The sequence below is a fragment of the Corvus brachyrhynchos genome, unplaced genomic scaffold (assembly GCF_000691975.1).
Source record: "Corvus brachyrhynchos isolate BGI_N302 unplaced genomic scaffold, ASM69197v1 scaffold94, whole genome shotgun sequence".
In the NCBI taxonomy this organism is placed as follows: Eukaryota; Metazoa; Chordata; class Aves; order Passeriformes; family Corvidae; genus Corvus; species Corvus brachyrhynchos.
In genome coordinates this window covers 7,435,034-7,448,966 of record NW_008238330.1, presented here as the reverse complement: position 1 = coordinate 7,448,966, position 13,933 = coordinate 7,435,034, and the positions used below count along the sequence as shown (strand labels likewise).

At 40.6% G+C, this 13,933-nt stretch overlaps 2 long non-coding RNA genes across 2 annotated transcripts in view; one reads left to right on the top strand and one right to left on the bottom strand.

Annotated features, from left to right (window-relative positions):
* Positions 1 to 261: 261 nt before the first annotated feature.
* Positions 262 to 13,933, bottom strand: part of LOC108446800 — a 19,910-nt gene continuing 6,238 nt past the window's right edge. The window contains exons 2-4 of the long non-coding RNA XR_001862100.1: positions 7,214 to 7,381; positions 4,212 to 4,353; positions 262 to 507 (exon numbers count right to left, since the gene is read on the bottom strand). This is a non-coding gene — a long non-coding RNA (uncharacterized LOC108446800). The remainder of the gene's footprint in view (positions 508 to 4,211; positions 4,354 to 7,213; positions 7,382 to 13,933) is intronic.
* Positions 7,395 to 13,933, top strand: part of LOC108446801 — a 21,126-nt gene continuing 14,587 nt past the window's right edge. The window contains exon 1 of the long non-coding RNA XR_001862101.1: positions 7,395 to 9,149. This is a non-coding gene — a long non-coding RNA (uncharacterized LOC108446801). The remainder of the gene's footprint in view (positions 9,150 to 13,933) is intronic.

Genomic DNA, 13,933 nt, shown 5'->3' with positions numbered 1-13,933 from the left:
AAGGCACAGAGGATACATATATGATTAATTTATTAAAGAGTATCCAAGGAGGGGCCATGAAGATGGTGACCAGTCTAGAGGGGAATTCATGCAGGGAGTGGTTGAGGTCACTTGGTCTGTTCAGCCTGAAGGAGACTGAGGGGAGGCTCATTGCAATCAGCAGCTTCCTCACAAGCAGAAGTGGAGGGGCAGGCACTGGTCTCTTTCCTGTGGTGACAGTGACAAGAACTGAGGGAATATCATGAAGCTGTGCCAGGGGAGGTTTAGGTTGGGCAAACACCAGAGGGTGGCTGGGCACTGGAACAGGCTCCCCAGGGAAGTGGTCACAGTACTAAGCCTGACAGAGTGCAAGAAGTGTTTGGACAATGTTCTCGGGCACGTGGTGTGATTCTTGGGGTGTCCTGTGCAGGGCTGGGAGTTGGACTCAATGATTCTTGTGGGTCCCTTCCAATTCAGGATATTCTGTGATTCTGTGATTCTTGTCCATGCTGATACCCATTTCTCAGACTGGAACAGATCAAATTCTCAAGTTATTGGCAGTAAAATATCATCTCTATTTCTCAATTATTTTTATTAATTCATTTATCTCCTGATAAGGTAGTATACAGTCTAAAAACTTGGATCATTTCTGTCTTTCATTCCTCTGCAGAAGCCAGCAGGGCGCAGCTTAGGCATTGTGACATGAAGTAAAATCACAGCAGTTGCAAGCTGAGTTACAAGCTGAGTTGCAACTAACAAATTCAGCCTCTTCTGTTATTTATACTAATAGTAGGGGTCATGTGAAATGTCTGACCTGTATGTGGGATGACAACCAGAAAGAACTTGAGAATCTCTATGCTCACACACATCAGTTTTCTCCAAGACTTTTAAAAAACTCTGCCTTACCATGAAACAATCACAAGGATTCCCACATTCCTTCTCCAGAACATATTACTTTGAGAAAATCAGTATTTCAGGCCTTGCAAAGATTCTTCCTTAAAAATCAGAGAATTTACATTTCAATTAATGATTTGGAAAACTCAATTGACGAGGTAGAAGGAGAGGGTTTTTGCTGTTTGTGGTCTCTTCAGTTGTATACATGCAGCCAGAGTGGTTTATTCCTTAAGAAAACTAAGGGAAAGGTCATGTTCACATGGGTTTTGTCACTCTGGAAGTGTGTATAATCTCCTCAGTACTAGAAATATTGCAGTTCCCAACAGTACTATAGGAATTTCTGTAATGGATTTCCGTCAGGAAAAATCTCGCTGTAAGCCTTTTTGTTGCCATATTAACATCACTGACAAACAGGTTTTTCTACATGTCTTTGGACAAGAAGTATATGATTTGTCAGTGATATTTCTGATATTTCTGTAAGCAAACAAGCTGAAATTCATATGTCTTTAAATATAATAATGGGCTTCTTGGTTTTTTGTCTGGACTTACATGCTTATGTTTTTTATATGTACCAGTTGATCCTCCCCCTAATCTTTGAGCTCAGTGGCCAATTTCCATCAAATGTCACAAGGAGTAGAACTACAGAGCTATTAAAAGAGAGAGAGAGAGACCTTACAAACGTATTCACTGATAAGAAAGCTAATAATTCTCCTTTCTGGCCACCAGAGAATTCAAATGGAGCAGACTGAGAGGGAAATACAGAACTACTTGTTTTCACTTGCAAATCATGTAAAGAACGAGACAGTTTAAGGCCCCATGAGTCTGCAAGGGGTGGCTGGCGAACATATGGCAACATGGAAATGGGCTTCTAATGCATTCAGCTGGGCTATGCAGTTTCAACAGTAACTGCAGGAATAAAGTCCTACAAGACCAAGATCCAGTTTCTAACAGGGGTGTGAAGATGGCTTTATTGGCCATTCTTGAACACACTTTTTACTGTGTGCAATGCAACTAGCAGCGGTGATGCAGTTGCAGACACATGTCTAAGGCATAACTTCTTGAACTGGTTAAATGAAAATGTGATTCATTGGCAAACGTTTTTGTCCTAGTGGCATCTCCATGACTGAAGAGGAGTAGCAGTTACCTATGCATTTTCCTTCTTACATGTCGGGTACTCCAAAAGAGACAGACAGGTAAGAGAATGTCCTGGTATTTTATTGTTTGCAAGGAAAATCTAACAGTAAATATGGCAGTTAAACAGCTGCAGGGATAGAAAAGTTTTAGGTGAGCAGTAGCTTTCTGGAACAGGGCTTGAATGGACCCTTCCTTTTCCTGTAAAACTGCAGTATAAAAGAACTAGACCTCTGTGTTATATGGTGTCAGATCAGATCTCTGATTTGATCTCAGACATGGAGTAAGGTTGTATAGAATGGCTTTTTACTTGCAGATCTAGCATCTTGTTTTATTTTTATGTTTTATTTGAAATTTTTGTGTGCTAATAATTAATTATTCCTAGCAAGGTTTCAAATTAGACCTGTATTTTCAATAATTTGTCATCCATTTTAGACATTATGAAAACGTTGCTAAAATTGTTTTGTTGCAGAATGCTAAAGAAAAATTATTTCAAATACTTAATTTAAAACATTGCTAAAATGGCCATGGGAAATCTATCAAAACTGGCTATCATAATGATTTTTTTTAGAAGAGCATTTGTTTTTGTAAAAATACTGTTTCCATTTAGCAAATTCCTTGTCTTTTTAAATTTCAAATAATTCTAAGACACTATGAAGAAAAAATTGAGACAAATCAGTATTTCTATGAAGAAAGATCTCTTTCAAAGCACTGAATACAGGAAAGTCTACTGATATAATTGATTTTTAACTTTCAAAAAGCCTTTGACCTTACTGCCTACAAGAGGCTACTGATGAGATCAGTGCTGTGATCCAACTTCTGCTTCCATCAGTAGCATTCTTTACTTATGTGACGCCCCATTAACATTAAGAGACCTATCAGTCTGCCCCCATGAAAGAAATTGCAGTCAGCTCCCACAAAGACACTGAGAGGGTAGTGTATGATAAAATGGCACTGAGACCTGAAATAGTGTTTCTCACTCTAAATGTTTCCTTGTTTTCTGCTACTTGCTCGATTTTCTTTTGATGTTTATAAGCCCTTTGGAGCAGAGACTGTTTTCCACAATGCCTGGCTGTAGACCAAGCAACAAGCTGGTTGTGCTTTACGGACATATATGAAATGTGGGAGGTGCGTAACTGTCTGCAGGAACTGGGGCTTCTTTGTGCATCACATCATGCTGCCCCACACTTCTGGGTCTATAACCATAGAAGCAATAAACTCTAAAGGATCTCTCATAATTTGAGAACAAAGTGATACTTAATTAAAAGAAGAAAAAACAAAGTGTGACCCTTTTTTTCATAGTTCTTTTTACAACAGTGTATAATTAGTCTGTGGAACTTGCTATCTAAAGATACTCCCAAGCCCCAGTTTTGAGGGCAGTGTCAGGAAGCTTGGATTACGGAAGGGCATAGTTCATGGTAGGAATGGAGTAACTTGTCCCCTAGCTAAGAACAGACCAAGTGCAGACTGAAAAGGTGCCTGTTTCATTCTCTATAGCATACAAGCTATGTTGAAGCATTGCCAATAAGAGTATCATCCCTTTCACCTCCAGGAAGCAGTAATGGAGTCATCTGGATCAATGGCAATGTAAAATTTACTGTGACTGGAAAGATCACTTCTTCCTAGAGTCTTATTTTTTTCTTTGAGTGTGTTCAGGGCTAAAAACCTAAGAAAAAAACCGAAGAGACTTGATGGTAGCCACAACTTTTCATGCTCAAAAGAGAAGTTCCTCTGAAACCTGATAGGTTCCTGATTTACATTACAGGGGCTCTGTCAGATATTTTTAAATTGTTTTATCTTTTCTTGTGTAAAGTTTTGTCAGCATCTCTAATTCCAGCTCAGGACAATACAGGCAGAAAAAGGGATGGAGGCATCTCCTGGCATATGCTCAGGTAACTGGCACCTGCAGAGTAAGCATGACATGCTCCAGATACCTCAGATTTTTATTCACTTCAAGTACAGTTGATCAAGTATGTGTGTTATCAAGTATGTCAAGTTATCAGGACAGACATCACTTGATCTGCTCTACTGCACATCCACTCAGGTCTCTAGCTACCCAGAAATCCCAGACAAGAGACCAAATTCCTGGTTTTCTGTGTCAACAAAATTTAGGGGGTGAGGGCAAGAAAGGACATGCATGGAAAGAATTAAGATATGTGAGTGAACACCCAGCTTTTTATGAAAGAAGGGATTGCTCCTCCACTAACCACTACAGTGCTGTTTGTCGCTGAGTGCCTCTCCAGCTCCTGGGACATGGCACAAGGGCAGAGCCGTGCAGCACTGCCAGTTCCAAGCCTTCTTCACCATGCTCCATGCATGGTATGGCCCAGCACCTTCTCCCAGTGGCATCTGTGGGACAAGGAACAGAGTTAGGAGTGTGGCTATGGCAGAATTGTCTGGATGAGAACAAGGCACCAGGGACTCAGTGATGAAAATGCTTGGAATTAGCAAGGCAGCTCCTCCCTGCTTGCCGCTCTGGTGTAGCCATTTCCTCCTGGCAGTATCCCTCGAAGCAATTCCCTTGGGATTTCTGTCTTCCCATGTGCCATACACCCTGTGTGTCAGCGCTACACAGGTGAAAATGGCCACACAAATAACTCATTAATTGGCAGGAGAGCATGAAATGCTGAGAATGTGCCTTTGTGAAGGGGCAGAGGAAAACCTTTAAAAACTGCCAGTCTAATGATTATAAAATATCTATCTTTCCTCATTCTTGTCTTTATATGCCTTATTATTATTTATAACAAAAATGACCAAATGCTTGCTAAGTTTTATCCAGTCCATAGAAAAGAAACCATTGCTCTTCAGAACAATTTATCATTTTTGAAGTTCACTGCACATGACTGGAGACTGACAGACTCTAACTAATAACTTTACTCATGAGCAGTCCCAGCATACCTCATGCATTCATTTCAGTGCATAGGTATCTACAGAAACAAGGTCCAATTGTCCTGGAAATCCATGTATTTTGTTTATTTATAATTCATTATGTCTGAGCCATTGTCTCATGTCTGTTGTGATGACACTCTCATTTATTTTTGAGTGGAAACAAGCTGGTTTAGATTTTCCTTCCAAATATTTTGTTTCCAAATGCTTCTCTATTCTTGTTTGTCTTTTTAGGTGTCATCCTGACATCTGTTCTCTGAAAAATATAACCTTCTCAGTCTGAAATGCTGTTCTTGCAGCTAAAAGATTTTATAATAACATTTACCTCTGTCCACTAAACATCATACTCTTATTTAAAGAAAGATTTTACAAGTTCTTGAGTATCATAAGAAGAGTCTTGAGTCTCAGTTTAAAAGCTCAAAAACTTGTTGCCCATATATGTGGAGCTTTACTCTGTGTTCTGAGAATCTACAGTCACATCTCATTTACAATAGCAAGATACAATGAAATAACCTAGGAGGGGTATTTTGCCTGCACTTCTTGATGCCTTGGCTTTTGTTTTTTCTAAAAATTGCAAAGGGTGAATTCAGCCTGTAGGTTTTGTAAGCAATAGGGATTAAACCTAGTTATAATTTAATTCAAACCATGCTGAAGTGGTTGCAAGAGGAAGAAAGACACGATTTCCTCATAGTGACACTTCAAAGAGAAGTCTTAAGTCGTGTAAATCTGGATGCTCCAGTTCTAGCAAGGGTAGGAATCCTCTGTGTGTATGTAATCAGCCTTCTGCCTAACAGAGCACTTAGAGCTTCCATGGCAGCACTACAGGTTACACAGCTCCTCCAACACCAAGGGGGATCATGGGACTTCACTCACCATTTGTGAAGACCAGGTTCTGCAAGCTCTTGGGAGGGTTATTGGGCAGAGTCAGTTGCTCTGGCCAGTCTTGATCCCTACAGTCATTTCATAAAAATGCTGGACATTTTATATTGACAGTCTGCTGTTTGACTAAGTTTTCCTGAGTGCCTTTTGGACTGTTCAGCCAGCTACTTGTGCAGCAAGTATGCCAGGTATTTTCTGTTTGCTGGCACAGACATTTTTCCTGTGGAACCTTACATGATTATTAACCAACAGAAGGTTGGTAAGAGGGAGTTTCTTGACATCTATCCAGGATCTAGGTGTTACCATAACACAAATGGTCTTTAAAATCAGTATTTCATGCACTTTCACTCCGTTTTTACATCTGTCATTATGCATGAACTTGAAAGGTTCTTTGTTTGCTTGCTTTACTGAGAGTCTTTGGCAAGACATGGACTTCCTGTAAGACTCCATGGTCCCAGGACATGTGAGCCCTCAGGTCACATAGCACACAAGGTGTTGCATGTCAGGCTCCATTTTCAAACACCTGCATCAGGACACAACAGCTCCTAAACACAATTAACTATCCTCAACAATTCCCAGGTCAAAGATTCCCGTCCCCTTATTTTTCCAGTTGCTCCAATAACATTGCGTTGATGTCCAGAGTGCTTTTCTGCCTTCTTCAAAGTAATCAGTGTTCAGCAAACACCAACCTTGCTTCTTAACCACGAGATGTGATGCTACCTCATGCTGGGAAAAATATATGGCACATGCTTAGGAGCGCTTATTCACACAGGTACCTAACCAGATGTCAAAGCGATGAGTAATAGGGAGACTCAGCAAGTTGCTAATCAACTATTAATTGTGTGCTTCAGTAATTAGTCTCTGCTGAAAACCAGTTCTCCACAGGCCACAATTTTAGGGTGGAAATGGCGCGTTAAATGAGCAGCACATAAAGATGCTGTGGTTAACCTTGTCAGTCAGTAGATGGCTCTGTTGCTTCTAGCCATCTTCAGGGAACAACTCTGCATTGCCATGGCCAAGGAGCGTGCCCTTCCCCAGGGATGCAAGGGGCCACTGACAGTGCACACAGACCTTTCCACTTTGTTGTTTCCAAATGGTTCAGTTTGCAGACAATATTGTTCATCTATTTATTTTTACGAAGATATTTGTTAGTTCCACAAAATCTTTGTAACTCTCTGGTTGAGCAGTCTATCCATTGCTGTTTTATACAGCTTAACTTAAGTAATTATCATGTGCTCTTGACATCACCATAATTTCACAGCAACAGACTACAAATGCCCCACTGTGAAGGAACTGGTTGTTTCAACTGTTTGGAAGTGGGCTGTGAGTTTCTTCAGTTGTGTATTCATAGTCACTGTCCTGGTTCCTTCTCATTCTCACCTTGTGGCCTAGCAATTGTGCGAGTGATGGGTTTCCTGTCAGCTTAAAACATGGCAACACTTACCTCATCAAAAAATTACAATTGCTTCATTGATTAGTCCCAGTAGTGAGAATGAATAAGCACAGAGTTCAAGCTACTCTTCCCTTCCAAAGAAACAGTCACACCAAATTGGAATTGCAGGAGACTGCCAGGGCATCAGGAGGAAGCTTGCAGTGTTAGACTCTCTCTGTTCTGCAGTTAAAAACAACATTTCAGTTACCCAGAAAATCTATTAATGAGTTTTCTCATGCATTAAATGACCACACAAAACCCTCTTCCCCTCTGTCCTAAAAACACAAGCCAGCATGAAGCCAGAAGAGCTCAGTGGTGGCAGAATTTGCAATGGGAAAAATGAGATCGTATTGGCTGCAGTGGAAAGAAATGAAAAAGGAGACGAGTTTATTCTTTGGCAGTTGTGGGAAAATGCATCAAAACTAGCAGCAGATGTTAAAAGTTCAGGAAAAAAATAGTAAACACTTTCAGATGCAGGTAGAATAATGTTCAGAAGGTGGTAATATTATCTGAGTTCCTGGAGCAAGGAAAGCAGATCCTGTAGGCAGGATCTGCTGTCCTCTGAAAGTACTGGGAATGTTTTTATGGGTTTCAATAGCCCATAGAGCTGCCAAATGTCATGCATTTCACTCAGGCTAGTGAGGACCTTCTCACGCTGGCCTGGCTTTCAGCTGGTTTCTCAGGCATTCAGGCTGGCAGTGGGAAAATGTGTCAGGATTTTGGCTTGTAGTTCTGTCTTTGGACTGTTAGGGGTCCCCATGGCTCTATTCCTATGTAATCATGACCTGTCTGTAACTGGAGTGTGGCCCTAAGCAGGGGACCTGATCCAGGGCAAGGGTACCAGGATAAAGGTTCCCAAGCTGACACATATGTCATCAGTGATGGCAGGACCCCCAACATTTTGCTCAACAGGTAAAGTAGCTTCTACCTCTAGAAAGTCCAAGTCAGAGCATCCACTGCTTTTCTCACCCAGCAATATCTTACTCATTCATCATCCTCCTGCACTGAAACCACATGGGTCTGATGTTCTCTGTGCTTCCCTCCTGATGGTACTGTCAGCCTTGGCAACCATCTCTTCCCATCAATCCCCTTGCTACTTCCCAGCAGCATCCATCAAGTAGCCCTCTCCAGCACTGCACTACCCCACACCTCTGCTCTGCATGGCTTAGAGTAATGTGTGTTGCCTGCTAGTCTGAAAATTGTTTGCAAGCATGTGTAAAATTGCACACAGGGAGTGTGGCACCTTTTGGAATCACTGTTTCATTCCCAGTCTGGGGCAATATAATGAGGACAATAATAATCACAAAATCAAAGAAACAGTAGTATCTGAGGCCCATCAAATTTTCAACTTGTGGAAAATGCCTGCAGTCAAGGAATGGCTGCACAGCATGTGGAAATGAATGGCCAACGTCTGGAACAAGATAGTATTTATACTGCCATAGGTTTCATATTGGATGGCAAAAAACATAAAACAGATTGAAATAACAGAGGAATTTATCTAGAAAATGCTGCCTTACAGAGCTATGAGAACATGGAATGTTAAAAATCCATATTCAGTGAGGGGTGAAGGGAGATATTTAACCTTTCTTGGACTGTACACGTACAAAAACTTGTGTTAGATGGTTACAAGCTTTAAAGCAGGCTGACCCATTTTGCTGTTTAAAATATTCTGAGACTTCCATGGAGACATATCTGATGCCACCTATATATAATGACCTAGATTTTAAAAACAGTTGGGAAGCAGACGTCTGGAAATCTGCTGTGAATTTTAACGTTTTCCATGCAAAGATTGAGTGTAAGCTGGCAGTTTAATTTCACTTTTGAAGGACCAAAATGCTGTTAGGACTTCCTAGTTATATAATTAGGATTGTCTTGTTTGGAAGATGACCATGAAGTGACAACAGAGCCATCCTTTCCCTGCCAGATTCCTGTCCTACAGGACGCTCAGGTAAGCACAGGTCTAAAGTCATTGCTATCTCATAACTGTATGGTTGTCTGTGTGCCATATCTTAATGTGCTTGTCAATAAATGGGTGTCAGTGTCACAAAATTCACAGGCACCACTAGTGCCTGCTGGCTGAGTTCTCACAGTGACCAACTAGTGAAGCAGTGAAGAGAATTAATTACTTTGCCAACATGAAGGGCTGAGAAGAAAACCGACACGTGATCAGGATGAAGTAATTTACAGGATAGTTTCCCCTCTCCTCAGATTAACAGGCTTCAGTCTGCACGTTTTTCTTCCAAGCTGTATTCTCTGGAGCTCACTCAACCATCCAAAGCATGGACTATGTGAAGTGGCATTTCTAGAGTGCAGCAGGCAAGCTGCCAAAAGAATGTTTTCTACTTCTATTTTAATGTGAATTTCTATGAGTTGGGGAAACTAAATCAAGCAGTCATATGAAAGGGAATTGCTGGCAGAAAATATTTGGGGAAAAAAAAAAAAGAAAAGGAAACTAAAATGTCCCTTTTCGTATTTTAAATAGGAAAAAATATCCCAGAGCCTCCTAGGCTCAGGGATCCAAAGGTCAGCAGAAACAATAAGTAGTAAGCCTTAAAAAAATAAATAATCTAGTAGAGGGGAGAAAAAGAAAATTTGTAAAAATAAGCAAAAGCAAGTTAAAGGGTAATTAGTGAGATAAATAATACTGACTTCCAAAAAAATATTTCAGCTGACAGCAAGGGGACACAGATATGTTTTTGGTGGAAGCTGACCAAAGATAAATAAAAATTGGTCCATGGGAGCACAATTGGCTTGACATTAATTGTCACAGTTCTTTAAATACAAGTTTTGAGATCATGAAAACAGTCGTGTGATACTACTGAAAGTGCTCATTAAAATAAAGTGGGCATTTATGCAGACTGCTAGCAAAAATTTCCTATGAAAAGGTTTGATTGGAGTTTGTTCTTCAAAACCTCTCTGCACAACTTTTGGAGGCCAGAATGCACACAGAGCCAGAGAAAAGTAGGATTAACTATGCACTTCCTCCCACAGATTCATCAAAACCTTAGTGAATCACATTATAATCACATTATAAAATAAATGCTCATTTTAATCCCCTGCAAGTCTCACAATTGCTATCCCTGTTATACAAACAAGGATGACTCCAGACACAACAGTTATGTCTTGAGAAATATCAAGCTAGATCATCTTTCACCAGAGCAAATAAAGGCCAGAAAAGATAAAATACTGTGAAATTATGTTATCCTTTTCAGCAGATGTCGAAGAAAATTCTGTGTTATAGTAGCAATACTGAATTAAGTCAGGGCTAAATACTAAAGTGGTTATTGTTGTGCAGAGTGATACAATGGCAGACATATGTGCAATGAATTGGAACATACCAGATGCTTGCTCAGATGAATCTTTGCAAGAGTTAAGTCTAGTGCAATAAATTTCAGAGTTTCAGCTTCTCAGAAGAACTTTGAACTACCTCTCATAAACAATAAGAAGAGTCTTGCAACTCTTCTTACTTCCTGAATGCAGTCCCGTTAGTATGAGACGATGTTCTTTGAGTCTCTTGAAGTCCAGTATCAGAGGGGACTGCCATCTGTTTTATGCTGGCCCCATGGCAGAACAAACTGGTTTTGGATGAGGCAAGCATCAAGGGCATTTGAATGTCAACTGGAAGGACCGGGTGGAAACCCTGGGCAAAGGAAAGCTTGCAGCGGTGCAGCAGACACAAAGAGTCTGAGTAGACGCCAAGAAAAAAAGCTCGGGATGGACAGAAGACTAACGCTACCAGATGCTTTAACATCACCTGAGTAATATCAAGTAATTTTCACCTAACTGCTCTTTCTTACAACTGCAGCACAAAGAAGCTTTGCCAATGCCTCCCATTCTTAACTGCACTTTTGCAGCGGAGAATTTAAACCTCACAGAAGCCAATATGGTACTGCTAGCAGAAGAATGGATTTTGCACATAATTTTTTTTAAATGCAGATTGAACTAAGCTTTTTCTGTTGTATACTGTGATTTCCAGAAATGACTAGATTTCTAGAAATTGCCTATCTTTTATACCATTTTTAATTAAGAATAACTCAGGTAGTAAAAACATATAGCCACTTAACCATCTCATAGCTTGCAAAGTTGTCTTCCCAACAATTTATAGTTCATGTCCTCCACAAACATGGCAAGAGTCAATCCCCAGAAGTTAAATGAACCACATCCTCTGTGAATATACCAGCCCCCAACCATCTGCAGAAGGCCTGAGAAAATAGAGCTGGTAGTATAACCCAGAAGGTCAATAAACTGATTCTTTCAGATCTGCACTATTTTGGATTTGGAGATAAAAGCCAGGATGTGAACTTTCTGAGGCTGTTGCTTCTGTATGTAGAGCGTGTTCACAAACTTTCTAAAGACAATTCAGGGCTATGTTACTCTTCAGCTTTTCACACTTATTTGATATTTCCTAATTACAATTCCCCTCAGTGACAGGATGATTGAAATTCCTATCATTCCTGTTGTAGCTATTTTGCAGGCTTCCTTTATCTACATAAACATTTCCTGTTCTGCTTTCTCATTCTCCCCCACTGTCCTATAATGGCTTCCTATTGTCATTTTTTTATCCTTTCTTTCACTTGAGTCCAAATTGGTTTTCACTGGTGACAACTCTGTCTGTGGTATTTCTTGGGTTAGAAATACATCACAGCTTCTCCCCAAGTGAAGAGGTTTTTTGTGTGCTACTAAACTCTTAAATATGTAGTGTAATGTTTAAAATTCTTGACTGCATCTTAATTTGACCAGAGCTACAGCACAACTGGTTCAAGTTCTGCATCTTACCCTTTTGTAATTTTTACTCCTGGGTAGTTTATTATTTACAGAACACCACAGGTGTAATTTAGCTACCATATAGGTGCTGTATTTCTCTGTGATTTATACTTTAGCACTATAATGACTTACTATGGAGCCTGCAGTCTGACTGAGATAGTTGTAGACCACACAGCAAAAACCAAGGGAAAGACCAAAGCTGAACAGCACCAGTATGAAAGCTAGTTCATTAAAGTCAAGTCTAAGTCAAGCCAAAAAAAGAGGAGTCTTGAGGAGGTTCTTAAGTCTTCGTTATGTGGAATAAGAGATGCACCTGAGGAAGGTCTGGGAAATGAGCCTGAGAGATGTTTGGCTATCCTCACCCCCAGTGCTGTGCTCTGACCAAAATACCTTGCCTCCAGTGACTGCTTCATCCCTCTCCTACTGGTCTTAAATCATACTAGTTACTTTTACAGCCTTTGCTTCTCATCATCTTCTTTTCCAGACATAAAATTTATGAATACCCCCAGATACCACCACTGGCCCTGTCCCCTTACTAGCTTTACCAGTCCCTTGGTTTTTCTCTGCCTCCCATTCTGGATATCATCATCATGTGCACTTAATCTTCAGCACGTTTTGCTGCCAATCACCCAAACCTCCCCTACACTACAGCCCAAGGGATTCTCCCAGTAACACTTAAGGGTGCTTTGGGCTCTCCTCAGTTCTTTTCATTTCAAAAACGTAGAAGCCTGGTCCTTTTCCCTTCCCTGAAGGCCCTTCATGAAATACAAGTTTCCTTCTCTGAGATGCTGAGTGACTCCATCCTGTACACCTGCAGATCCTGTTCCATTAGTGGCCTTGGTTCTCAAGTAAGAGTGCTCCTCATTAACTCGTATGCATTCCCTCATAATTGTCATTATTGTGTGTGGCCACTACATAAAATTTTCTGCCCTACTAAAACAAGTGGGCCATTTTTTAGGGTTCTGCATGTTGCTTAAGAGGATGATGTTGTAAACATGGCTTCTCCTACATCAAAGAATTATGTGGTTTCATCCTCAGCTGGAATGTCTCTCCAATAGCTTTTGTCTTTTGAGAAATTAGTAGATATAAGGTAGTTAAAATAAGAGACAAGGGAGATAATTTAGCAGGAAATATATCCCTACTTCTGTTGAAGGAAAGTTTAGAACGGAATACGGGATATAGAATACAGAATATAGAATATAGAATATAGAATATAGAATATAGAATATAGAATGTAGAATGTAGAATATAGGATAGTTCAGCTAGATGGGATCTAAAATGATCATCTAGTTCAACTGCCTGACCACTTCAGGGCTGACCAAGTTAAAGCATGGTATCAAGGGTTTTGTCCAAATAAATGTCTCTTGAACACTGAAAACTGTGGCGCATCAACCATCTCTCTAGAAAGCCTATTCCAGTGTTTGACCACCCTCTTGGTAAAGAAATGCTTCCCAATGTCCAGTCTAAACCTTCCCTGGTGCAACTTTGAATCATTCCCATGCGTCCTATCACTGGATCCCAAGAAGATATCAGCAACTTAAAGGATATGCCTTCCTGCCCCTTCATCATCTTTCCTGTCCTCTGGGCACATCCAAGGATCTTCACATCCTTTTTAAGTTTTGGGGCCTAGAACTACACAATATACTCAAAATTAGGTTGCACTAGCTCAATACAGTGGGATAATTGTCCCTCTTGACTGGTCAGTTGTGCTGTGTTTGATGCACTCCAGGATGAGGTTTGCCCTCTTGGCTGCCAGGACACACACTGCTGACTCCTTTTGAGCCTCCTGTCAACTGGCACCCCCAGGCCCCTTTCCATGGGGCTGCTCTCCAGCCCCTCCTCTCCTAGTTCATACTTGTACCCAGAAGTACCCTGTCCTAGATGGAGAATCTGGCATTTCAGCTGGCTAAATTTCATCCCATTAATCATAACCCAATGTTCCAATCTATCCATATCCCTCTTCAAGGC